The sequence below is a fragment of the Bos taurus genome, chromosome 12 (genome assembly GCF_002263795.3).
Source record: "Bos taurus isolate L1 Dominette 01449 registration number 42190680 breed Hereford chromosome 12, ARS-UCD2.0, whole genome shotgun sequence".
Taxonomy (NCBI): Eukaryota; Metazoa; Chordata; class Mammalia; order Artiodactyla; family Bovidae; genus Bos; species Bos taurus.
This window is the reverse complement of record NC_037339.1, coordinates 45,634,563-45,662,316: the sequence shown is the minus strand read 5'-3', so window position 1 is coordinate 45,662,316 and position 27,754 is coordinate 45,634,563. Positions and strand designations below refer to the sequence as shown.

The 27,754-nt window shown below is 37.9% G+C and overlaps 1 pseudogene; it reads right to left on the bottom strand.

Annotated features, from left to right (window-relative positions):
- LOC132346708 (heterogeneous nuclear ribonucleoprotein H3-like) overlaps positions 1 to 27,754 on the bottom strand; it is a 185,806-nt pseudogene that overhangs the window by 19,579 nt on the left and 138,473 nt on the right.

Here is a 27,754-nt window from a genome sequence, read left to right as displayed (position 1 = left end):
CCAGTTGCTATATCTTAATGCTTGAGTACTTCTCTTTGTCTTTCACATTTTATACACAATTATTCAGCAAATCCACTTGGCATTGCCTTCCAAATATATAGAGTTTAACCACTCACTATTGCATCCACTGCTAATATCTTTGAACTAGGCAACACATTCTTTAATCTGATATTAACGTATCTGCTAATATGCCTCTTTGCTTTCCTTTATGTTCTCTCCACAATCTACTGTTCTCAACATCACCTAAGAGTGATCCATTTTAAACATCAAGCAGATCACATCACAGCTGTCTTCAAAATGTTCAGTGGCTTTTACCACACTCAGTAAATTCAATTCTTAGTGAGTCCTACAAGACCCCTCACGACCTGGTCCCCATTACTTATCTAACCATCACCCTTCTACCCTCCCTTCTTGCTTATTCTGGTTCTTAAGCTACTCTGATTGAGGCTTTAGGCTGCTCCTGCCTTTAGGTCTTTGGTGTTTGCTTTTACTTGTGTGTGTTCTGTGTGTGATCAGTTGTATTTGACTCTTTTTGACCCCATGGAATACAGCCCACCAAGCTCCTCTGTCCATGGAATTTTCCTAGTAAGAATATTGGAGTGAGTTGTCATTTCCTACTCTCGACCCAGGAATCAGACACCAGTATCTTCTGTCTCCTTCACTGGCAGGCAGATTCTTTACCACTGTGCCACTTGAGAATGCTTTACTTGCTTTTCCAAAATCCACAAGAGTTGCACCCTCACCTAATACAAGTCTTTGATCTAATATCACCTTTACAATCAGGCCTTTGTTGACTGCCCTGTAGTAGCAACTGGCTCTCTATCCATACTTCTTTCCCTCTTTTAATTAATGTGTCTGCTTCCCTGGTGGCTCAGACAGTAAAGAATCTGCCTGCAAGGCAAGAGACCTGGGTTCGATCCCTGGGTCGAGAAGATCCCCTGGAGGAGAGCCTAGCAACCCCCTCCAGTATTCTTGCCTGGAGAATCCCCACAGATAGAGGAGCCCGAGGGACTACAGTCCATGGGGTCACAAAGAGTCAGACATGACTAAGCATAGCACATAGCACTTAATATTATCTGTCATGAAATGTATTTTTCTTATTTGTTGTTTATAGTATCATAATGTAATATAAATTGTAAGAAAGAATCTTTATGGTGGGATGGAACTTTTTTGTTCAATGCTACTGTATGCCTAAAAGCTTGGGGAACACAGAGGTCCCTAGGAATGATGCACCTCTGACCCCAATGAATAAACGATGAAAAACCTTCAAAAAATAAAAAAAATAATAACAACAATAATAAAACCTAAGGGAGTACTTGACCAGTCAAAACAAAAGTCCAAAGGATTACTTAATATGATTGAGAGTAATATATACATACATATATATATATATACATATGAAAGAAAAATCCAGAGTCTTACAATTGAATAATAAAAATTCAATGGGAAAGACTAGAGAACAAAATAATTAATAAACAGTATAAAAATACTGTACAATAAATAAATGTATGAACTAGCAATAAAAATAAAATTCTAGAAGCTTATTATCAGACAAAATAAATTACCTACCAAAAATGAGAACCACATGGCCATTTCTTTTAAACTGACATTTAAAATACATGGACCAATGTTTATGGATTTAGAAAGAGCTATATTTCTAGAAGACTGCATGTTTTCATAAGGAAAACAAAAAACAACTGAGGGGATCTCCCCACTTGTGGTAGAGACTCCTGGCTTGTCCCATGGCATGGAGTTTCTGTGTGGGTCCAGGACTGCTCAGTGATAGCATACTTCCCCACCACTCAGTTAGCAGAAGCCTATGACTAGGCTCTTGACAGTGAGATAGGAACAGATGTGAAATATACAAGGTCTGTGATCTTAGATGTTTATGCGTGCTTTGTTCATCACATGCTCTTCCTTAAACTTCTATCACCTGGAAAACTCAATGCACAGGTGAATTGGAAAGGAAACTAAGTCCCTGATCAACTTTGGGGAGCAGAGGTGACAAATTTGGAGATTTCACATCAACACAATAAAGAAGAACGTTGCCCCCAAAGAAGGGTTTCTTGTTTCTTAGCTTAAATGTGCAGATATAGTTCCAGGCAAGATTAAGGGGGAAAAAAAAAATGAACTATATCTAATTATATTTCTGAAACCTGAGGAGAGAGGAAGAAAACTTTTAGTATTTTAGTCTCTGTATTTTGAGTCTTTGTCATTATAAAGTACAATCTTTATCCAAAATAATGCATTACCCATTTGCCTTTCCCTATAAAGTTTACCTAATCAATTATTCCATGGGAAGAAAGAGTAAGTTTTACTTCTTAATATACCTTACTAAGGTTGTAATGATGAGTTATTTTTTATTATATTTTTTCTTTTCAATCATCATATTGATGTAATAAGAAACTGAAAAATCCATAATGCAGTGTGGAATGTTGAAGCAAATAATTTAGTTGAATTGGTTTTTAAAAATAGAGAAAATAACCAAAAAACCCCAATAATTTTTAGAATGCTTTTTTTTTGTCCTAGAATGCGTTACATAGACTGGTCATTCCCTCAATCTGTCAGCCTGAAATGACTTTTCCTTCTTTTTCCTTTTGTTCTACAGATATTTTTCTCACCCTTCAAGATTCAGTTTAAATATCACCTTGTCCCATAAAATTCTGCCCATACTTCATTATAACCTATGTAACACATGACTTTATCATAATCTGTCTAAATGTTACCTTCTCCCTCTAGGCTGTGAAAACCTTGAAGACAAGAAATGTATCCTGTGCTATTATTTAAAGAAGAAATGCTATTTATAATTATAATGACATGAAAGAGATGAACTTGACCATGTGCTTTAAAAACAAGCCAAAATTAATAAGATAAAGAGTAGATAGAAATGTAAATTCTTATGGTTGTGTTCAAAACAACAATTTCCCAAGGACAGGAAGAGAAAGACCAACTTAACTACAGTTCATATAAAATGGCTTATGAGATTTTGTTAACTACTCAGCATGTGAGTCAACAACGTAACATGGTTGCCAAAACAAGCAATAAGGCCAATGAAAATGTTTCACTTTGCCAGACTCAATAAACATTATTTTGCTGTTCTGATGGTCTCTAATTAGGATAATTAAGAGCTGAAGTGTCAACATTGGCCCATCTACTAATTTCCTGATTGTTCATGGACTTCAGCAACTCCACATTTTGTTGCTCTGCATTCTAACACTCTGGTCTTTTTACTCTGCATAATAAAGATATATGACTCACTCTTAGCTGCTTTGATATATGTATTAGACAGTTTCTATCCATACAGATGATGTGATAAGATATGCAGTCTTAAGAACTGTCAAGAGGTATTGAATACTTAGCCTTAATAGTAGTTCTACTTTCAGCCAGATGGTGGCTTTAATGATTTCTGATCAGCATTATATTTGATATAATAAGCAAAAAAAAGTATAGACAGGTTACAACATTGTTTAAATAGAGTTTCATGGAAAATTAGATAATGAAAAGTCTTAAGGAATTTTCTATTTAAAAATATTTCATTATACTATTAGCATAATCTCTTATCATGGAAATAAAGAATAACCTTTCCAACTTTATTTTCCTCAAATTTCAGGTAAATTTCATCTCAACTCATGTTGTATAGTGTCTCATCTCCTGACTGAGGCTCTGTGTGTACAAGCTTTATTCACCTGAGCCCATATATGATTTGATGTTCCTCTTATCATTAATGGAGAAGGCAATGGCAACCCATTCCAGTACTCTTGCCTGGAAAATCCCATGGACAGAGAAGCACAAATCCTTTATTTCACCTGATCTGCTGCCTTCATCTCAAATGTAAATGTCTTAGATCAAGCTCCTAAGAAGCAAAACCTGAGACAGCAGTCTGAGTGCACATAATCCACTGAGGGAGAACTTTTCAAGAAAATTTTCAGAAAGGGGATAGACCAGATTAAGGAAGGGAAAGTGCCATGTAAGAATGTGGATTTGGATCAAGTCTAATCTTTGTCTCACCTATTTGGTGGAAGGGAGATGTTCAGAAAACAAACAGCTCTGCTGCACTCTCCACATTTAAAGAAAGAGGTTCAGCATTTAAGACACCAAATCAGGAAGTCACTGGCTGTGTGGGTTTCCCCTGAGTCTGGCCAGGTGTGTATAACTTCTGCTGTAAGGTAACTCCAATCAGGCAGGACAATTTTCCATAGAAGGAATGGTGTCTACTATTTTGTAGCAGAAAACAAAGCAGCTAAAAACGAATCATGTACACCAAATTAGAAAGGGGAATCGGCTGGGACATTGTTCAGGCACAGCTTTCCTAAAATTTTCTTGCCAAAATTCTTGAGACAATTGACAGTAGTAAAGTTACTGGGAAAATTACGGCCTCTGGCATGGATACTGCAGTTAGTACCAGGGTTGTAACTAACACCTTCGCTTCGTTTGTTTTTTTCCCCCTACCCCTTCCAGATCCCCCTCGCTCTTGGATAAAACCTCTGCTGGACTAGAGACTGGCAAAATAGGTTGACTCAGACTCCAATTTTGTAGACTTTTGCTATCTGGGCCTCAGGTTATCATGTATGATCAGATGCAGATGCTGCAATTGCTAATTTACAGGTAAAATTGGTCATGTGAGTACCACCAGCTGCCTCACTTGTCATATGAATATCAAATGCACTTCTTCCTCCCTTATTTGCAAAAGCAACAGTCCTACCTTTCAATAAGAATCAGGGTTAATTATCTCTGACAGACTGTATACTGGCATATGAAGCCAAAAGAGACCCTGTATCAATCCCAGATTCAGTTTTACTATATCCTTTGTTGGAAGGATCATTCTTCTGAGAATGAAGACCTCTGGACTCACAGATCCTAGAGTTTCAAGGGAAAGATTCATGAATTCATCAAATGAATGGTATAGGTAAGTGGGGTCTTATGGGCTGAATACCCATATGTGTTACTCAAGCAGTGTTAAGACCCAGTGCTTCATAATATGGCTGTTTTCAGGATAAAGACTTTAATAAGGCAATTTTGATGCTATGGGAGGGGGGGGTGTTAATCTAATTTTACTAGCAGTTTTATAAAAGAGGAAATTCGGACCCGAAAAGAGATACTGAGGATGTGCATACCCTAAGAAACACCTATTTGAGGAACTGGCAAGAAGGCCACCTACAAGCCAAGAACAGAGACCTTATAAGAAATCAATCCGACTAGCACCTTTATTTTGGGTTTCTAGCATCAAGAACTGTGAAAAATAACTGTCCATTAGTCAAGTCACCCAAATTGAAGTATTTGTTATGGCAGCCCTATCATGGGGCCACATTTGCTTTTACAATGTGTTCCACATGCATATTCTATCTATGGGGGCTACAGTGACACATGATGCTTCTATTTTAAGGATTATACCTCATTCTGAAGATTAGCCCTCTTTCTTGGCACTGTTTTATTTCTTCATCTTTTTTAGGTTAGTCTACTGTTATTTAGAAAGTATCTGAAAGATAATCTGGGTAGTGAGACCAGTGGATCTCATGGTTGGAAGTACACTACCATTTTAACTTCATTGTGAAGGAAGTTCCTTGGTGCAAGGTGACATGCTGTGATAAACCCTATAAATGAGAAATAGCATTTATAGAATGGGAGATCTGGAAAATATCTCTCCATAAAGCTATTAAACAGAACAAATTCTTCAATAACCATCAGTTCTCCAAAGTAAAAAAATACAACAAATTGTGAAACATTTAATTATTAAGAAAAATTACTATAACTTATGTAAGAATAGTGGTGATATATGGGGTTTTGGCATAAAACAGATCCTAACCCTGCTCCTAAACTATCAGAAATAGCTTTCTTGGAATTGAGAAAGCCATAGAAACTATCAATTTTATTGCCAGGCAGCACCAACTTGATTAGTAGCAGAGCACATAAAAACTCCATAACCACGATCATTGCTGAAAGCCTTATTGATCTTGCTACTCATCAATCCCTACCTGAATTTGGGATACTGGTTGGACCAAGCAACAGGTAAGATAACCCTAGGAGTTTATCCAGGAGATTCGGGAGAATGAGACTGTCATAGTGGGCTTGATAAGCTACCACATATCGTAGGTGGTCTCAAAGGGTGTGCATATGTATTCACAAGGATACACAGAAACTTAGGAGAAGCTGGAGAGGGCCTTATTATGTTTCTGGATGAACATGAGACTATGTGCAAGTGCATAAAAGACCTGACAAGACCCAGCAAAAGGTAAAAGCTGGGACATATTTGTAAACTGCCTGAAATATGAATGTACAACTTAATATTTACACAAAAGAGTCACAAAGAGTGGAAATTTTACTGAATCAAGGTGTTTAAGCACTATCTCTAGCCAGTCATTTCTTGTGATCACTAGGATCTCAATAATAATAAAAAAATAAACAAATAGATACACTAAAAAGGGAGATCATTGACTACACACTTCAGAACAGGCAAATTCTATAGAATTAGTTGAGGTAAGTGGATACAAATATAAATAAATAACAAGAAACTACAGATTCAGTAGGGAGGAGCACCAGAATCCAGAGTTGCTACAACATATTACTTAAAATGTTGAGCCTTCAACAACAGATTGTGAGGCATGTGAAGAAACAGGGATATGTGACACATACATATGAAAAAAAATCAATATTAACTATTATTTATACAAGTCCAGATATTAGACTTCACAAAGATGTTAGGGAAGCTACTATAATATATTCAGGGAACTAAAGGAAAGCATTTAAAGAATTAAAGGGAATATAACAATGACTCATCAAAGAGTGAATATCAATAAAAAGAAATTTTAGAAAAGAAGCCAGTGGGAATTCTGGTATTAAAAGTACAAATATTGAAAAAAACACACCAGAAATATCTAAAATGAAGACACAAAATATGAAAATCAAGATTGAAAGAAGGGTCATCACTATTAACTCTAAAGACATGAAAATAATTATAGGGAAATGATAAGAAAAAGTTTTTGTCAATAAATTAGACAATTTAGATGAAACATAAAAATTACTAGAAAGAACCAACTTCCAAAACTGACTCAAGAAGAAATTGAAAATCTGAATACATTTGTAACAAGTAAATAAATTAAGTTAGTAGTTACAAATCTCACATGATAGAATTAGTTATTTTATAAAAGCAGCAGCAGAGAGCTTCCTTGCTCCCTCTGTCATTTGAATATACAAGAGGATAGTTGTTTATTAACCAGGAAGTGGACTCTCACCAGACACAAGATCTGCTTGTTCCTTTGTCTTAGACTTCCCAGCCTCCAGAAGTATGAGAAATAAACTTGTGTTGTTTATAAGTCACCCAATCTATGGTATTCTGTGCTGAAGAGTTGGGTACAGCCAGGCAACCATTTGTTAAGAATATTAATGTGGGTGTGAATCACAGTCCCAAACAGCCATTTCAACAGAAGCCAAGTTCCATTCCAGATAAGGGAAGAATGACCCAAAAGTGACTGGGACTACCACTTCAGTTTTAAAATGGGAGGATGATTGCCTTTTTTTCAATAGGTTAGATGTGTTCTGCCCTAAGCCATAGGGGTGAGGCAGCTCAGGGTCTTGGTTGGCAATCCTTGCTTGAAAACTGAAGGAGAAAGATACCTAACCCACTAGGTCCAGAATGGGAGAAAATCTCCTCCAATCTCCTCCAGTGTGTCCCACAAGCAGGATCTTGACCTAGGTGGTAGGGTAGAGCATTAAGCCAAAGAGAATTATTTAGGCGCCTTAAGAGCTCATGTGGAGTTTGCCCTGTAGCTTGAACTTACTTGGGACCTGGTCCCCTTATTTCTTTCTTATATCCTCTTTTGAAATGAGAATGTCTATCTTATGCCTGTCTGACTATTGTAGTTTCAAAGCACACAACTTGTTTGATTTCATAGGTTCATAGCTGGAGAGCAATTTGCCTCAAGATGACCCCTACCTCGAGTCTCATACATTTGTGATTTGGATGATATTTCAGTGAGACTTTGGATTTTAGGCTTTAGAGTTCTTTGCAGGCTATTGGCATGCACTGAATGTGTCTTGCATGTGAGAATAACATAAATTTGATGGGGTCTACTAAATGTTATGTTTCTCTGAAATTCATGTGTTGAAATCATCAGTTCAGTTCAGTTCAGTCGCTCAGTCGTGTCCGACTCTTTGCGACCCCGTGAATTGCAGCACGCCAGGCCTCCCTGTCCATCACCACCTCCCGGAGTTCATTCAATCTCACGTCCATCGAGTCGGTGATGCCATCCAGCCATCTCATCCTCTGTCGTCCCCTTCTCCTCTAGCCCCCAATCCCTCCCAGCGTCAGAGTCTTTTCCAATGAGTCAACTCTTCGCATGAACTGGCCAAAGTACTGGAGCTTCAGCTTTAACATCATTCCCTCCAAGGAACACCCAAGGCTGATCTCCTTCAGAATGGACTGGTTGGATCTCCTTGCAGTCCGAGGGACTCTCAAGAGTCTTCTCCAACACCACAGTTCAAAAGCATCAATTCTTCGGCACTCAGCTTTCTTCACAGTCCAACTCTCACATCCACACATGACCACTGGAAAAACCATAGCCTTGACTAGATGGACCTTTGTTGGCAAAGTAACGTCTCTGCTTTTGAATATGCTATCTAGGTTGGTCATAACTTTTCTTCCAAAAAGTAAGCGTCTTTTACTTTCATGGCTGGAATCACCATCTGCAGTGATTTTGGAGCCCAGAAAAATAAAGTCTGACACTGTTTCCACTGTTTGCCCATCTATTTCCCATGAAGTGATGAGACCAGTTGAAATCCTACTCTCAGTCTAATTGTATTAGGAAGTAGGGCTTTCAAGAGGTGATTAGATCATGATAATGGAGCCCCATCCATGGATCTCCCATGGATGGAGTGCCAATATAAAAGAGATCCCAGAGAGCTTCCTTACTTCTTCCATGTAAGGCTATAATGAGAAGAGAACCATCAACAAACCAGGAAGAAGGTCCTCACCAGACACTGAATCTGCTGGCACCTTAGTATTGGACGTCCCAGCCTCAGAACTGTGAGAGATGAATTTCTGCTCTTCATGAGATGCCCAGTGTGTGGTTTTCTGTTATAGTCACCTGAAAGGACTAAGATACAACTTAATATTTCATTGTTTAGCATCTGGAAGCATTTTTCCCCCATTCCTGAAAAATTGCAAAAATCTGATCTCTATTATTCCTTTATTATTTTGTTTCCAAAAGAAACAAATCTCATACAAGCTTTTCTTTTCCTTCTGATAACTACTGGCTAACCAAACCAATGTTATCTGTTCAGAATTTTATTTCTGTATCACCCAACTTCAAGGTACCAATGCTACCCTAGCATATGAATTCCTACATTTGTGGCTTAATGCAATAAAACTTTCATATTTGCTCACAATAAGTCCACTGTATGCAGTCCATTCATTCATAGGAACACAGACTAGAAGAGACTGCAGCTTCATCATATTTGGCAAACAACTAGCCTGTTTCTGCCAGTTTTCTCTCTGAAATGCAAAATTTTCCTCATTGAAATCCTTCTTATGAATCCTTTCTTACCTTGAGAATAAAATCCAGGCACCTTCACATAGGAGTACAGAGCTTCTTAAATGAACCTGCCTTTTAAATCTCTTTTTCCTTGTCATATAATGCTTCCTCTTTTTGGGGTTCTCTTCTCCTCCATTAGTACTAGGCACTGTGATATTCATTGTACAGAATCCATATCAAATGCCATCTCCTCTTGAATGTTTCTCCAAAATCTACATCTAACATATTCTAATCAATTCTTCTTTGTGTAATATCTTGAAGTTGCTTATGATTTTACATTTAAAATGATGCATTTTATAAATTTTTGTTTTTATTCATATACATATGTTTTTATTCTTATAAGTTTTCCTCAGTATCTAGCACAGTGTGTAAAGTGAAAGAGGTCAAAAATATGTTTACTGAAATACATGACATGCTTAGCACTTTCTAATGAGACACATTGTAGCAATTATTACTCACTCTGCACTGAAAGTTTTCAAATTTCCAAGACCTATATATTAAAATGAGTATGATTCAGACTACTTTTATAGATAAAAGTAGATAATGATTTGTATTTCATCTGACCCCATGGTAATCTTTCTTAGAATTCAATGCTTTTATCAGTTTGTTTTTCTAAATAAAAAAGCTTCTTTGTTTTCTTGTTGCAATTTTCTTTCCTTTTCTGTTAAATTGTAGAATTTAAACCTATTCATGATATAATAGATATTTGCATTTTAACATGATTTTCAAGCACATTTCCTTTTCTGTGTGCTACAGACAAATGACCTCAAGCTCAGAATAAGACTGGGTCACTGAGATTTGGCTGTGTTTAAATTTAATTTGATTTTAGAAAAGGATTTATCTGGCTTCTTTTATGTGTAAAGAAATATGTTACACTTTTAAAGGGATGGAACTGAATAAGGTATATCGTCTTCTGGAGGGATTGGGGGCAGGAGGAGCAGGGAACGACAGAGGATGAGATGGCTGGATGGAATCACTGACTCGTGAATCTGAGTGAACTCTGGGAGTTGGTGATGGACAGGGATGCCTGGTGTGCTGCAATTCATGGGTTCACCAAGAGTCGGACATGACTGAACAACTGAACTGAATTGATATCGTCTTCTGCCTTCACACAGCTTCAGTGGAGACCATGTTGAATTAGAGGCTTATCAAGCACGATTGACATTGATTGCTGGTATTTCCAGAGATGACTTTCTGAGGTTCATGCTTTTAATTTTCCACTTCCAAAATGTTAATTACTTGAATTTACATTACTTAGTTCAGTGCTATGCAGCAAAGATACTTCTTTAAAGCCATAGTTCTGAGATTGAGTTTCTTGGTTTTTGTCCTCGAATTAGTGTCAGTAAAACCAAGACAAATACTGAATGGACAATACTGTGGTCCTAGTCTCTGAAGTGCCCATGACTGATAGTTGGTGGTAGAAGAAAGGTGTATTTTGCATTCAAGGGTCCTGACTTTTCTTAGCCAACTATGTGGTGTCTGAGGGATTCAGTCTCTGAACCTGTATTATACATATCTTGAATATCAAATGAACAGTGATACTCAATATTTCTTTTAGATTTTTAAAAATATGACATTAAACTCATATAGGAAAACTGGGAGAGTATTAAATCAATTAATTAAAAATCAATTATTTAATGGATATTCTTTGTTCAGGAAAACGAAGCTTATTTTTTCTGTTACACAAAATTCACAATGAATTGATGTAGATAGCACTTAATATATATGTTCTTCTTTGCATTTTCCAATGTATTTCAACCTTCATTTTATGCTATTTAGTCATTGCAGCACTGTTTTCTCCTTATGGGTGAGTAAACACATATTTAAGGATTTTTTTTCAATCATAGAGACAGCAAATTGTAGTATAAGGAATCAAACTCAAACTTCTGATTCCAAGGCTTCAATATTTAAACAAAACAAAACAAACAAAAGACATCAAAAGCTAACACCAGGAAGAGACTGGTACTCTCATTCCCTGAGGCTTCGAGGATGAAGCCGAAGTCCTGCCAATTCTAACTGTCTCATTTATTCAAAGAGATAGAATAGAAAGCTCAGAAATCTTTGGGGACCCACTCCAAAGGCACCAGATTTGGCACTAGAAGCATCCCTAAAGCACAGATTGGAGCAGGAGCAAGGAAAGGAAGCATTTTCACTGTACCACTTGTGTTTTAAGGCCTTTTTCATTATGATTTTATTAAAGTGTTTTCAGTAACTTCTAGGATCAGGACAAACTCAAGCACAGAGGCCTGTGGGATAGGGGTTATGGCAAGTTGAAGTTTGGCCTATGGACACCAAAGCATCTTCCTGGGTTGTAAAAATAATAAAAACAAGTCAGATGAGGCATTTGAGGATAGTAAATATAAGGTCTGTAACTCTGCCAAAAAAGGCAATAGAAACAGCTACATCTCTCCCAACTCTGCTGTTTGCCTTGTTGTTGCCAAATTCACCAGTGTAATGCCCATTAAAATAACATCTTTGGGAAAATAGCACAGTGACAGTGTTGTCTGTGAGAGCAAGGAAAACAAAAAGCAGAAAATGACTGTGTGACAGTCTCTAACTGAGTAACTATGGGAAATTGAAACTTCTAAGAGAAAAATAAATCCGTTAGTAGAAGAGGAGTAAAAGAAAGAATAACTATCTCAAATCAAAACAAGTTTAATCCTTGAACTTAACCATGTTTCAAAGACCAACAATAAAATGGATCCCCATTTCTTTGATGTATGATTCAGTTAATTTCTTCATTCTTCAAAACAATAATACAGAAACTGTTGTGCATTAATGTGTGATGAGAATTCTCACTAACAACCTGATAGGCTCTCAATTGGACAGTCTCTGATTTTCCAAAATTTGGTCACAAAATTATTGTATGCTGCTGAATTCCTATCTTACCTCTTTAGCTAATTATTTCCTGGAAAAGCAAGAAAAGAAAGTTTAGGTTAGCAACTCATAATAGCACTAATGACAATTTACTCTTTTTTTTTTTTTCTACACAACTTTTTATTTTGTGTTGGGTATAGCCAAATAACAATGTTGTTATTAGCTCAGTTCAGTCGCTCAGTCATGTCTGAATCTTTGCGACCCCATGAACCGCAGCACGCCAGGCCTCCCTGTCCATCACCAATCCCGGAGTTTACCCAAACTCATGTCCATTGAGTCGGTGATGCCATTTAGCCATCTCATCCTCTGTTTCAGTGAATAGCAAAGGGACTCAGCCATACATATACATGTATCCAATTTGCTCCAGAACTCTGTTCCCATCCAGGCTACCACATAACATTGAACAGAGTGTTACTTTTTCTTTTTAAATTGAAATATAGTTGATTTACAATTTTTTTTCTTTCTTAATTAACTAATTTAATTGGAGGATAATTACTTTACAATATTGTGATGATTTTTGCCATAATTTACTCTTTGATCTGCTCTCACATTCCTCAGAGCCACCAATCTTTCTTATTCCCCAGTGTCTGAAGTTTTCCTGAATTTTTACCTTTCAAAGTAACCCTGCTGTGACATCCTTGATGTGTGCGTCTGACCCTCGATTCTCCTTTGCAAAATACACCTTGCATTTGAACAGTTTAAGTTTTTGCAAACAGTTTCTACCTAAATTCCATTTTTCATACTACATTCAAATTATCCACTATTGTTCAAACTAATAACTGCCCTCCTGTGACTAGATATTGACATATTCCAGAGATCTGGTTTTTTTCTCAGCCTTAACCTTCCACAGGGTGACCCTTCTAGATAAGCCTTACTTCTGATCCCCTATTATTCAGGTGATGGATGTATTTTCCTTGCCAGGTAAAATAGTACATGTGATGGTTAATTTAATGTGTCAACTTGACACAACTGCAAGATACCTAGATATTTGGCCAAAATTTATTCTGGGCATTTCTGGGTGTTTTGGATGAGATTAACATTTAAATTGGTGAGCTTTTAGTAAAGAAGCCTGTACTTAAAATGTGGGTGGGTCTCATCCAATTGATTGAAGGCCTGAATAGAACAGAGATACAATCTCCCCTAAGAAAGAATTCTCCAGCTGACTGTCTTTGAAGTTACTTCATCTGCAGCATCAGTTCTTCCTGGACGGCCTACAGGCTTATGTTAGAACATCAACAGGGCTGGGTCTCCAGCTTGCTTAAGGTTTTGGAATTGGCAGTCTCCATAATCATCTAAGCAATTTCCTTAATAAATATTTTTCCATATATATAAACATCCAAAATTTCCTGGGATTTCTTTTTGGACAACTTTGACTGATACAATACCCTTTACTTAGTAATTTACTCATATTCATTAAAGAATAATTCTATAATGTTATGGAGAAGTCTTATAAATTAAAACTACCTACACCCTTTTATTTTAATGTTCATTCTCCTATGAGATTTTAATCCTGGTGCATAGTAATATATTTTTATGACATTGTCACATTTCTTGACAATCTATATTTTATATAGTTATAGATGCCTTATAAGTACTCCAGTTAACATTATATCATAAATAACTTTCACATTAGTTTTATAATAATTAAGGTTTCTTATATCCATTAAAAGTAATTTATTATAATTTTCAAAAAAGTTAATTTTAACTTTTTAAATTTAAAAAACTGACAATACACCTGAATATAAATATAATTTATTATATACTAATAATAAACATATGACATTATATAATACTAATAAACATCAGTTCAGTTCAGTTCAGTCACTCAGTGGTGTCCGACTCTGTCACCACATGAATTGCAACACGCCAGGCCTCCCTAGCATCACCAACTCCCAAAGTTCACAAACTCATGTCCATCGAGTCAGTGATGCCATCCAGCCATCTCATCCTCTGTCATCCCCTTCTCCTCCTGCCCCCAATCCTTCCCAGCATCAGAGTCTTTTCCAATGAGTCAACTCTTCACATGAGGTGACCAAAGTACTGGAGTTTCAGCTTTAGGCATCAGTCCTTCCAAAGAACACCCAGGACTGATATCCTTTAGGATGGACTGGTTGGATCTCCTTGCAGTCCAAGGGACCCTCAGGAGTCTTCTCCAAACAGCACAGTTCAAAAGCATCAATTCTTCAGCATTTAGTTTTCTTCACAGTCCAACTCTCACATCCATACATGACCACTGGAAAAACCATAGCCTTGACTAGATGGACCTTTGTTGGCAAAGTAATGTCTCTGCTTTTGAATATGCTATCTAGGTTGGTCAAAACTTTCCTTCCAAGGAGTAAGCGTCTTTTAATTTCATGGCTGCAATCACAATCTGTGGTGATTTTGGAGCCCAAAAAAATCAAGTCTGACACTGTTTCCCCTGTTTCCCCATCTATTTCCTATGAAGTGATGGGACCAGATGCCATGATCTTCGTTTTCTAAATGTTGAGCTTTAAGCCAACTTTTTCACTCTCCTCTTCCACTTTCAACCAGAGGCTTTTTAGTTCCTCTTCACTTTCAGCCATAAGGGTGTTGTCATCTGCATATCTGAGGTTATTGATATTCCTCCCGGCAATCTTGATTCCAGCTTGTGCTTCTTCCAGCCCAGCGTTTCTCATGATGTACTCTGCATATAAGTTAAATAAGCAGGGTAACAATACATAGCCTTGACGTACCCCTTTTCCTATTTGGAACCAGTCTGTTGTTCCATGTCCAGTTCTAACTGTTGCTTCCTGACCTGCATATAGGTCTCTCAAGAGGCAGGTCACGTGGTCTGGTATTCCCATCTCTTGAAGAATTTTCCACAGTTTACTGTGATCCACACAATCAAAGGCTTTGGCATAGTCAATAAAGCAGAAATAGATGTTTTTCTGGAACTCTCTTGCTTTTTCCATGATCCAGCGGATGTTGGCAATTTGATCTCTGTTTCCTCTGCCTTGTCTAAAACGAGCTTGAACATCTGGAAGTTCACGGTTCACGTATTGCTGAGGCCTGGCTTGAGAATTTTGAGCATTACTTTACTAGCGTGTAAGATGAGTGCAATTGTGCAGTAGTTTGAGCATTCTTTAGCATTGCCTTTCTTTGGGATTGGAATGAAAACTGACCTTTTCCAGTCCTGTGGCCACTGCTAAGTTTTCCAAACTTGCTGGCATGTTGAGTGCAGCACTTTCACAGCATCATCTTCCAGGATTTGAAATAGCTCAACTGGAATTCCATCATCTCCACTAGCTTTGCTCATAGTGATGCTTTCTAAGGCCCACTTGACTTCACATTCCAGGATGTCTGGCTCTAGGTGAGTGATCACACCATCGTGATCATCTGGGTTGTGAAGGTCTTTTTTGTACTGTTCATCTGTGTATTCTTGCCATCTCTTATTAATATCTTCTGCTTCTGTTGCGTCCATACCATTTCTGTCCTTTATCGAGCCCATCTTTGCATGAAATGTTCCCTTGCTATCTCTAATTTTCTTGAAGAGATCCCTAGTCTTTCCCATTCTGTTGTTTTCCTCTATTTCTTTGCTTAGATCCCTGAGGAAGGCTTTCTTATCTCTTCTTGCTATTCTTTGGAACTCTGCATTCAGATGCTTATATCTTTCTTCTTCTCCCTTGCTTTTCGCTTCTCTTCTTTTCACAGCTATTTGTAAGGCCTCCCCAGACAGCCATTTTGCTTTTTTGCATTTCTTTTCCATGGGGATGGCCTTGATCCCTGTCTCCTGTACAATGTCACGAACCTCATTCCATAGTTCATCAGGCACTCTATCTATCAGATCTAGGCCCTTAAATCTATTTCTCACTTCCACTGTATAATCATAAGGGATTAGATTTAGGTTATACCTGAATGGTCTAGTGGTTTTCCCTACTTTCTTCAATTTACTTCTGAATTTGGCAATAAGGAGTTCATGATCTGAGCCACCGTCAGCTCCCGGTCTTGTTTTTGCTGACTGTATAGAGCTTCTCCATCTTTGTCTGCAAAGAATATAATCAATCTGATTTCAGTGTTGACCATCTGGGGATGTCCATGTGTAGAGTCTTCTCTTGTGTTGTTGGAAGAGGGTGTTTGCTATGACCAGTGCGTTCTCTTGGCAAAACTCTTTTAGCCATGCCCTGCTTCTCTCCGTACTCCAAGCCAAATTTGCCTGTTACCCCAGATGTTTCTTGACTTCCTACTTTTGCATTCCAGTCCCCTATAATGAAAAGGACATCTTTTTGGGATGTTAGTTCTAAAAGGTCTGTAGGTCTTCATAGAACCATTCAACTTCAGCTTCTTCAGTGTTACTAGTTGGGGTATAGACTTGGATTAATGTGATATTGAATGGTTTGCCTTGGAGATGAACAGAGATCATTTTGTCATTTTTGAGATTGCATCCAAGTACTGCATTTCAGACTCTTGTTGACCATGATGGCTACTCCATTTCTTCTAAGGGATTCCTGCTCACAGTAGTAGATATAATGGTTATCTGAGTCAAATTCACTCATTCCAGTCCATTTTAGTTCACTGATTCCTAGAATATCGACGTTCACTCTTGCCATCTCCTGTTTGACTACTTCCAATTTGCCTTGATTCATGGACCTAACTTTCCAGGTTCCTATGCAATATTGCTCTTTACAGCATCGGATCTTGATTCTATAACCAGTCACATACACAACTAGATATTGATTTTGATTTGGCTCCATCCCTTCATTCTTTCTGGAGTTATTTCTCCACTGATCTCCAGTACCATATTGGGCACCTACTGACCTGGGGAGTTCTTCTTTCAGTATCCTATCATTTTGCCTTTTCATACTGTTCATGGGGTTCTCAAGGCAAGAATACTGAAGTCATTTGCCATTCCTTTCTCCAGTGGGCCACATTCTGTCAGACCTCTCCACAATGACCTGCCCATCTTGGGTGGCCCCACACAGCATGGCTTAGTTTCATTGAGTTAAACAAGGGTGTGGTCTGTGTGATTAGACTGACTAGTTTTCTGTGATTATGGTTTGTGTGTCTGCCCTCTGATGCCTCTTGCAACACCTACTGTCTTATTTGTGTTCACTTACCTTGGACATGGGGTATCTCTTCAAGGCTGCTCCAGCAAAGTAAGGAGCAGTCGCTGCTCCTTACTTTGGACAATGGGTATCTCCTCACAGCCGCCCTCCTGACCTTTAGTGTGGAGTAGCTCCTTTTGGCCCTCCTGCACCCTCGCAGCCACTGGTCCTTGGACGTGGGGATGCTCCTCTCGGCCACTGCCCCATTGCTACTACCGATTGGATGGTTTAGTGTTGCCCTTGGATAATCCAATAAGTAGAATTAATAGGTGAAAAGTTGTGAGCATTATTAATTACTTTCTAAAAACTGTTTATTGTGTGCTTGTGATTAGAGATGGCCCAACTGACAATGGTTTAATTTAGGATTTTCACTTTTCAATGGTGTGAAGGTATTAGATGGGTTTCTCAGGTGTCTCAGTGAGTACAGAATCTGCCTGTAATGCAGGAGATGCAGTAGTTGAGTGCTGAATCCCCAGATTGGGGAGATTCCCTGAAGGAGGGCATGCCAACCACTCCAGTATTCATGCCTGGAGAATCTCTTAAACAGAGAAGCCTGGTGGGCTACAGTCGTTGGGTCACAAAGAGTCAGACACAACTGAAGCCATTGAGCACGTGTGCATGCGTGAAGGTAATAGACATCCAGTGGAAACCATATTTCAAGTTCTGAATTTTGATATTTTCTTAGGGTAATGATGTGCAGTACTATGCATACTCTTTTGTGATGTTGAGCAGCTGCTGTGAGCCCTAGCTCTTCAAGTCATGCAAGTGATCCTGAGGGTAAACAACCAATGCATTTATTAACACAAGCATTCTTGACTCACACAGCCATAGTTTTTCATTTTCAATACAAATTCCTCAAATTACATGAGATGTTCAACACTTTGCCATAAAATAGGCCTTGTGTTAGATTATCTTGCCGAATTGTAGGCTAACATAAATGTTCTGAGCACCTTTAATGTAGTCTAGGCTAAGCTATGACTACGTTAAAGGTGCTCAGAACATTTATGCTAGCCTACAATTAGGCAAGCTAAGCTATCGAAGGCGATGGCACCCCACTCCAGTACTCTTGCCTGGAAAATCCCATGGACGGAGGAGCCTGGTAGGCTGTAGTTCATGGGGTCGCGAAGAGTCGGACACGACTGAGCGACTTCAGTTTCACTTTTCACTTTCTTGCATTGGAGAAGGAAATGGCAACCCACTCCAGTGTTCTTGCCTGGAGAATCCCAGGGATGGGGGAGCCTGGTGGGCTGCCGTCTATGGGGTCGCACAGAGTCGGAAACGACTGAAGCAAACTAGCAGCAGCAGCAGCAGGCTAAGCTATGATGTTCAGTGGGTTAGGTGTATTAAATGCAATTTTATTTAAGTTATGATGTTTTCAACTTCTTGGGTTGATATAATGTAACTATATTGAGGAAGACTGCATATACAACACTTGCTGTTGTTGTTCACTAGCTAAGCTGTCTCCTCCTCTTTGCAACCCCATGAACTGCAGCATTCCAGGCTTTCCTGTCCTTCACTATCTCTTGGGGTTTTCTCACACTCATGTCTATTGGGTTGGTGATGCCATCCAACCATCTCATCCTCTGTTGCCCACTTCTCCTCCTGCTCTCAATCTTTCCCAGCATCAGAGTCTTTTCCAATGAATTGGCTCTTTGCATCAGGTGGCCAAAGTATTGGAGCTTCAGCTTTAGCATCATTTCCTCTAAAGAATATTCAGGGTTGATCTCTTTAGGACTGACAGGTTTGATCTCCTTGCAGTCCAAAGGACTCTCAAGAGTTCTCCCCAGCACCACAAGCTTTCTTTATAGTTCAACTCTCACACCAATACAGGACTACTGGAAAAACACTATACAACACTAGCAATAAGATAAAAATATTTGTGTCACAGACAACACTAATATATATAATATAGTGTTATTTAAAATTTTATTATAAATTAAAATTTTTCCATTATATTAGGGAACATTGAATTTTGTCACAAATAAGATACAGCAAATTCATAATTATTGATATATCCTATTACTCTCTACTTTTTCCAGAGAGAAAAACTCTCACTCACTCATTTCATTAATTTTCTCTTCTACAAATAAGAATTGCATATGTTTTATAGTCTACATATGTTGATATAGTATATATTGTGAAATGACTACTACAATCAATTTAATAACAAATTCATTACCTCAATTGTTACTCCCCCTTTCTTTTTGTGGTAGGAGAAATTGAGATTCTACTGTTGGCAATTTTCAAACATATAACATATTATTAACTGCAGTTATCATGCTATACTTTAGGTCTTCAGAATTCATTAATCATATAACTGAAATTTGTGCCTAATGACCAACATCACTGCTCTACCCCCAATCCCCAGCTCCTAGTAACTATCATTCTACCTTCTGTTAATGAGTTCAGTTTCTTCATGTTTTGATTCTACCTGTAAATGAGAGTATACAGTATTGGTTTTTCTATGTCTGGCTTATTTCATTATATACACACCACATTTTCTTAGTTGATTTACCTGTTGGTGGGCAGATAATGTGAATAATGCTGTGATGAACAATGGAGAACAAATATCGCTTCCAGATAATGATTTTATTTCCATTGGATACACACCCAGAAGGAAGATTGCTGAATCATATGGTTTCTATTTTTAAATTTTTGAGGAACCCCCAGACTTTTTTCTGTAAGGACTATACATTTATATTCCCATTAACAGTGCACAAGGGTTCTGTTTGCTCCAAACATTGGCAGCATTCATGATCTTTTGACTTTTTGGTAATAGTCATTCTGAGAGGCGTGAGGTGACAGCTCATGAGCTTTTGATTTGCATTTCCCTGAAATTTGGTAGTGTTGATCATCCCTTCAGATTCCCGTGGGCCATTTGTATGTCTTCTTTGGAAAAAAATGTATGTTCAAGTCATTTACACATTTATTATTTGGGTATTTAATTTTTGCAATTACGTCATATGAGCTTCTTATACAATTTGGATATGAATCCCTTATCAGATATATAATTTGCAAATATTTTCTCTCATTTTATAGATTGCTTTTTTAGCTTATTGTTTCTTTTGCTGCGCAGAAGGTGTTTAATTTGATTTAATCCCATTTCTTTATTTTCGCTTCCATGTTTTTGATGCTAAATTCAAAAAAAAAAAAATTGTCAGGATCAGTGTTAAGGAATTTTATGGTTTCAGAGTATCAAAAAAATTTTTTTTCTATTCTGTAAAAAATGCCATTGGAATTTAAATAAGGATTACACTGAATATACAGAGTTTGGATGGTATGGACATGTTCAATTCAGTTCAGTCATTCAGTCATGTCCAACTCTTTGCGACCCCATGAATTGCAGCACGCCAGGCCTCCCTGTCCATCACCAACTCCCGGAGTTCACTCAAACTCACGTCCATCGAGTCAGTGATGCCATCCAGCCATCTCATCCTCTGTCGTCCTCTTTTCCTCCTGCCCCCAATCCTTCCCAGCATCAGAGTCTTTTCCAATGAGTCAGCTCTTTGCATAAGATGGCCAAAGTACTGGAGTTTCAGCTTTAGCATCATTCCTTCCAAAGAACACCCAGGGCTGATCTCCTTCTGAATGGACTGGTTGGATTTCCTTGCAGTCCAAGGGACCCTCAGGAGTCTTCTCCAACCCCACAGTTCAGAAACATCAATTCTTTGGTGCTCAGCTTTCTTCACAATCCAACTCTCACATCCATACATGACCACTGGAAAAACCATAGCCTTGACTAGATGGACCTTTGTTGGCAAAGTAATGTCTCTGCTTTTGAATATGCTATCTAGGTTGGTCATAACTTTCCTTCCAAGAAGTAAGCGTCTTTTAATTTCATGGCTGCAGTCATCATCTGCAATGACTTTGGAGCCCAAAAAAATAAAGTCTGACACTGTTTCCCCTGTTTCCCCATCTATTTCCCATGAAGTGATGGGACCGGATGCCATAATCAGAGTTTTCTGGATGTTGAGCTTTAAGCCAACTTTTTCACTCTCCTCTTTCACTTTCATCAAGAGGCTTTTTAGTTCCTCTTCACTTTCTGCCATAAGGGTGGTGTCATCTGCATATCTGAGGTTATTGATATTTCTCCCGGCAATCTTGATTCCAGTTTGTGCTTTTTCCAGCCCAGTGTTTCTCATGATGTACTCTGCATAGAAGTTAAATAAGCAGGGTGACAGCATACAGCCGTGATGTACTCCTTTTCCTATTTGGAACCAGTCTGTTGTTCCATGTCCAGTTCTAACTGTTGCCTCCTGACCTGCATGTAGGTCTCTCAAGAGGCAGGTCAAGTGGTCTGGTATTCCCATCTCTTTCAGAATTTTCCACAGTTTATTGTGATCTACACAGTTAGCAGCATCTATTTTTCCAACCCATGAGATGTCTTCCATTTATTTTTACATTTTAATTTCTTTAATCAGTGTAAGATAGTTTTAGAGTACCGTTGTGATATGTGGTATTTTATACATCCTTGATTAAATTTATTTCTAAATAAATAAATACTTTATTTTTAGTGTATAGTTTGTTGTTGTAATAGATTTTCTTAGTCTATAGAACGGAGAAGGCAATGGCACCCCATTCCAATACTTTTGCCTGGTAAACCCCATGGACGGAGGAGCCTGGTGGGCTGCAGTCCATGGGGTCACTAAGAGTTGGACATGACTGAGCGACTTCACTTTCACTTTTCAGTTTCATGCATTGGAGAAGGAAATGGCAACCCACTCCAGTGTTTTTGCCTAAAGAATCCGAGGCACGGCGGAGCCTGGTGGGCTGCCGTCTATGGGGTCGCACAGAGTCGGACACGACTGAAGCGACTTAGCAGCAGCAGCAGCAGTGTATAGAAATGCAACATATTTTTGTAGTTTGGTTTTGTATTCTGACATTTTAGTGAATCTGTTTATTAGCATTAACAGTATTTTAGTAGAGTCTTTAGGATTTTCTGTTATGAGATCAAGTCATCTTCAGACAATTAAGATTTTCGATTTAAGATGGACTTATGCTTTTTCTTTGCCTAGCTGCTCTGGTTAGGGACTCAAGTACTATGTTAAATAGAAGTGATAAGAGTGAACACTGTCTTCTTCCTAATCTTAAAAGAAAAACTATACTTTTCACCATGGAGTATTATATTAGTTGTAATCTTGTCATAAATAACCTTTCAAGTGTGGAGGTGCATTCTTTCTATACTTAGTTTGTTGAGAATACTTTTCATAAAAAATGTTGAATTTTGTCACTTTTTTTTTCTGTATCTCCTGTGATGATCATATAATTTTTACTATTGGTTTGAACATGTTATATCTTCTTTGCATCCTAGGGATAAGTAAAGCTTGATCATGATATACAATGTGGTGCTGAAATCAGTTTGCTATTTTGCTGAGGATTTTTGCATCTATCTTAGTGAAAGATTTTGACTTATACTTTTCTTATCATGATAATCTGCTGATATTCTTATGGGGGTTCCCTTGTATATGATCAGTTTCTTTTCTCTGGCTGCCTTGTAATTTCTCTCTTTGTCTTTGATTTTTGACAGTTTTATTATAATGTGTCTTGACAAAGTTTTCTTTGGGCTGAATTTATTTGGGGACTTGTGAGTTTCTTATAACTGAATGCCCATATCTCTGCTCAGATTTAGGAGGTTTCTGGTCATTATTCCTTTTTTCTTTTTTTTAATTAATTAATTTAATTGGAGGCTAATTACTGTACAGTATTATAATGGTTTTTACTATACACTGATATGAATCAGCCATGGGTGTACATGTGTCCCCAATCCTGAACCCTCTTCTCACCTCCCTTCCCATCCCATCCCTCAGGATTGTCCCAGGGCACCGGCCCTGAGTGCCCTGTCTCATGCTTTGAACCTGGACTGGCGATCTATTTCACATATGGTAATATACACGTTTCAATGCTATTCTCTCAAATCATCCCACCCTTGCCTTCTCCCACAGAGTCCAAAAGTCTATTCTTTACATCTGTTTCTCTTTTGCTGTCTCGCATATAGGGTCATCGTTACCATCTTTCTAAATTCCATATATTTGCATTAATATACTGTATTGCTGTTTTTCTTTCTGACTTACTTCACTCTGTATGATAGAGTCCAGTTTCACCCACTTAATTGAACTGATTCAAATGCATTCTTTTTAACAGCTGAGTAATAATTCATTGTGTATATGTACCACAGCTTATCCATTCATCTGCCAATGGACATCTAGGTTGCTTCCATGTTTGAGCTATTGTAAACAGTGCTGCGATGAACATTGGGGTACATGTGTGTCTTTAAATTCTGGTTTCCTTGGTGTGTATGCCCAATAGTGGGATTGCTGTGTCATAAGGCAGTTCTATTTCCAGGTTTTTAAGGAATCTCCACACTGTTCTCCATAGTGGCTGTACTAGTTTGCATTCCCACCAGCAGTGTAAGAGGGTTCCCTTTTCTCCGCAACCTCTCCAGCATTTATTGTTTGTGGATTTTTTGATAGCAGTCATTCTGACTGGCATGAAATGATACCTCATTGTGGTTTTTATTTGCATTTCTCTGACAATGAATGATGTTGCACATATTTTCGTGTGTTTGTTAGCCATCTGTATGTCTTCTTTGGAGAAATGTCTGTTTAGTTCTTTGGCCCATCTTTTGATTGGGTCGTTTATTTTTCTGATATTGAGCTGCCTGAGCTGCTTGTATATTTTTGAGATTAATTCTTTTTCAGTTGTTTCACTTGCTATTATTTTCTCCCATTCTGAAGGCTGTCTTTTCACCTTGCTTATAGTTTCCTTCATTGTGCAAAAGCTTTTCAGTTTAATTAGGTCCCATTTGTTTATTTTTGCTTTTATTTCCTTTACTCTGGGAGGTGGGTCATAGAGGATCCTGCTGTGATTTATGCCAGAGTGTTTTGCTTATGTTTTCCTCTAGGAGTTTTATAGTTTCTGGTCTTACATTTAGATCTTTAATCCATTTCGAGTTTATTTTTGTGTATGGTATCATAAAGTGTTCTAGTTTCATCATTTCTTTTAAAAGGTTTCCTTTTTCTCTCTTTTAGGACTCCCATAATGCATATATTTCTCACTTGAATGTATCTAATTCCTTTTGTTGTTGTTGTTGTTGATTTTTATTTTTTTCCTCTAACAATAATTTCAAATGAACTGTTTTTGAGTTTGCAGAATTGTTCTACAAGTTGATCAACTCTGATTTTGACAATCTCTATTGAATTTTTCTTTACATTTGTTATATTTTTTAGCTCCATAATTTCTTTTTGGTTCTTTTTTTTTATTTTTATAATTTCTATATCTCTGTTAGAATTCTCATTTTGTTTCTGATTGTTTTTCTGATATTGTTGAATTATCCATGTCCACAAACTCTCTAAGCTTCCTGAAAACAATTATTCTATAAGTTGTCAGCAATTCACACACAAAAAATCCTTTGATGGTATTGGATTTCCTTGATTTTCATGTTTCCTGTCTCTTTAGTTTAAACTCTGTACATTTGATGCAGAAGTCACCTCTTCCAAGCTTTACATTCTGGTTTCAGTGTGAAAATATCTTTATCTACAGGTGGGTGTGAAGCATCAGCTGGACAGGGTGTGACTGTTCTGGCTCTAGGGAGGATACAGCTGTGTAATCTTTGTCCAGGTACAGCTCTGTGTAGCTATCATGAGCTCAACATTGCTGGAGATCACAAAGGTCCTTGACAGCCAAGACTGAAAATGTCTGTTGGAAAAGTTGTTAGGTCTTCAGTGGTAAAGACTGCTGTAGTCTTCCTGACGTCTTTTTCTTCCAGAGACACAGTCATGGTTGAGGGTCTTCCTCCTGGGTCCTGCTTGCAGGTGAATTTGCAGTGGTAACCGTGTCTGATATTTAGGCACCTGTGGAATGGCCATGGAGCTGATACTTAAAATGTGAATGCCGTTGGTGCAGCCGTGGAGCTGGGATTCAGAATGTGGGCACATGCAGAGCTACACTCCAGGGTCCACAAGCATTCTCTGAAGCAGTGGCTCTGGTACTAGGCATGGGTGTTCACGGAACTGTCATGGAAGTCAGGACTATGTGCAGAGTTGTGGAGGTGACCCTGGTCCTTGGATGTAACAACAATAACTTCTTCTTTGGGAGGAGAGTGGTGCAGCCATGTCTCCTTCTTTAGGGGTGGGTAGTGATGTTGACTATTGATTATTTAAGTGGTGAAAACTGCTGGTGTCCTCTGCAAATGAGCTGATGGAGTTCATACTGATGAACACTGTAGGATCTTCTGCTGTGAAAGCTGTGGGGAGTCTATGGCTGCCATCTGTCATGAGGGCTGTTGAGGTCCTCAGAGGTAAAGGCTGCAAAGGTCCTCTACACAGTAGGCCACTGGAAACCATGGTGGAACCTTCCGCCTGGCTGATCCTGGCAGCCCCTGCCCTTTTTCTTTATTTTAATCTGTCTCCAGACATTTCAACCAAACCAGTCACCCAACAATCCTTTGTATGAGGTTGTTATTTATTTTTGACTTCACTGTGTTGCTGCAGAGGCTAAATGGACTCTTGATTTCTCCCAAGGCTATGTTTGTGCATTGCTATCTAATTCACTTTTATAAAGAGAGAAAAACTGGTATCGCCTACTCCCTTATCTCAACTACAAAATTCTTTTTATAGATTTATAAAAACAAAATGCATTAAAAACATTACCAAAATATTACCCAAATATCATAATACCCAGAAGTTTTTGTTTTTATATTTAAATATTATCTTATCTATAACTTAAAATCGGCATTTGAAGTTAGATACAACTCGAAGCTTTTATGATCCTAGACAGTTTTGCTAAATGTTTTTTTAACTCCTGATAAATTATTATGATTTTTCATCTGAACAATATTTTGCTTGTATTTTATAAATGTTAATGTAGTCATATGATTATTTGATAAATATCTCTTTCTCCAGGGTTCATTTTTCTTATTTAGAAGTATTCTTAATTTTTTTGTTCATTTCTAAGTAACAAGATTTTTATTTGTTTCTAATATTTATTATTTTTTCTAATTTGTTGTGTCAATTTATTATCTAAATTGATATTTGATCAATTTTTAACTGTTCAATGAATGCTTTATACTCTTAATACTAACATCAGTATCAAAATAAAACTAAAACTAAAAGTGAAATTAAAATAAAAAAAGAAGACAAGACTGATTTAATTATATTTGTATGAATAACATAAACACATGTGTACTTGCTAAATCACTTCAGTCATGATTCTGCAATCCCATCAACTGTAGCCTGCTAGGCTCCTCTATCCATGGGATTCTCCAAGCAAGAATACTGGAGTGGGTTGCCATTTCCTTCTCCAGGGGATCTTCCCAACCCAGGGATCAAGCCTGTGTCTCTTATGTCTCTTGCATTGGCAGGTGGATTCTTTACCAATAGCGCCACCTGGCAAGCCCAACATAAACAGAGAAACATCAAATGTAAAACATGCAACAATATTTGGACAGAAAGAAGGAAATGGCAACCCACTCCAGTGCTCTTGCCTGGAGAATCCCAGGGACGGGGGAGCCTGGTGGGCTGCCGTCTATGGGGTCGCACAGAGTCGGACACGACTGAAGCGACGTAGCAGCAGCAGGGTACTAATAATAGGCATTAATAATCTTACTTCACAATAAAAGCCCATGAAACAATAAGGGAATAAAAAATAAATAACGGTGAGGAGGGTCTAAATGATATAACCATGCAACCAGTAGTGATAACTCATCAAGAGTTTCCACGTTTAGTAAAATAATTTCTTAGCTATTTGTTATTTAATAATTGTAGACATATATAACACTGTAAATACAATGCCATGCAGGTGTATAATTGATGCTTCCCAAGTGGCTCAGTGGTAAAGAAACCACCCATCAATGCAGGAGATGCAAGACATGTGCATTCGATCCCTGGGTCAGGAAGACACCTTGGAAAAGGAAATGGCAACCCACTCCAGTATTGTGGCCTGAGGAATCCCATAGACAGAGGAGCCTGGCAGGCTACAGTCCATGGGGTTACAAAATGACTTGGTGACTAAATAACAACCATAACAACTTTTAAAAATTAATGTAGAGTTTATCTTTGTCAAGCAAAGATAAATGGTATGCTGATGTACTGCTTCAGGGATGTACTGCTTCAGCAAAAATTCAAACAAAGACCATTTCTGGGAGAATTAGGACACCAGATAGTAAATAGTTACATAATATAGACTTAGAACATGATGATATAATGTAGACTTAGAGGATGATTGTGCAGAATTGATATATACTTAGAGCTTTCCACAGTGCTAAGTACATAGTGCACCATTCCTATCTTG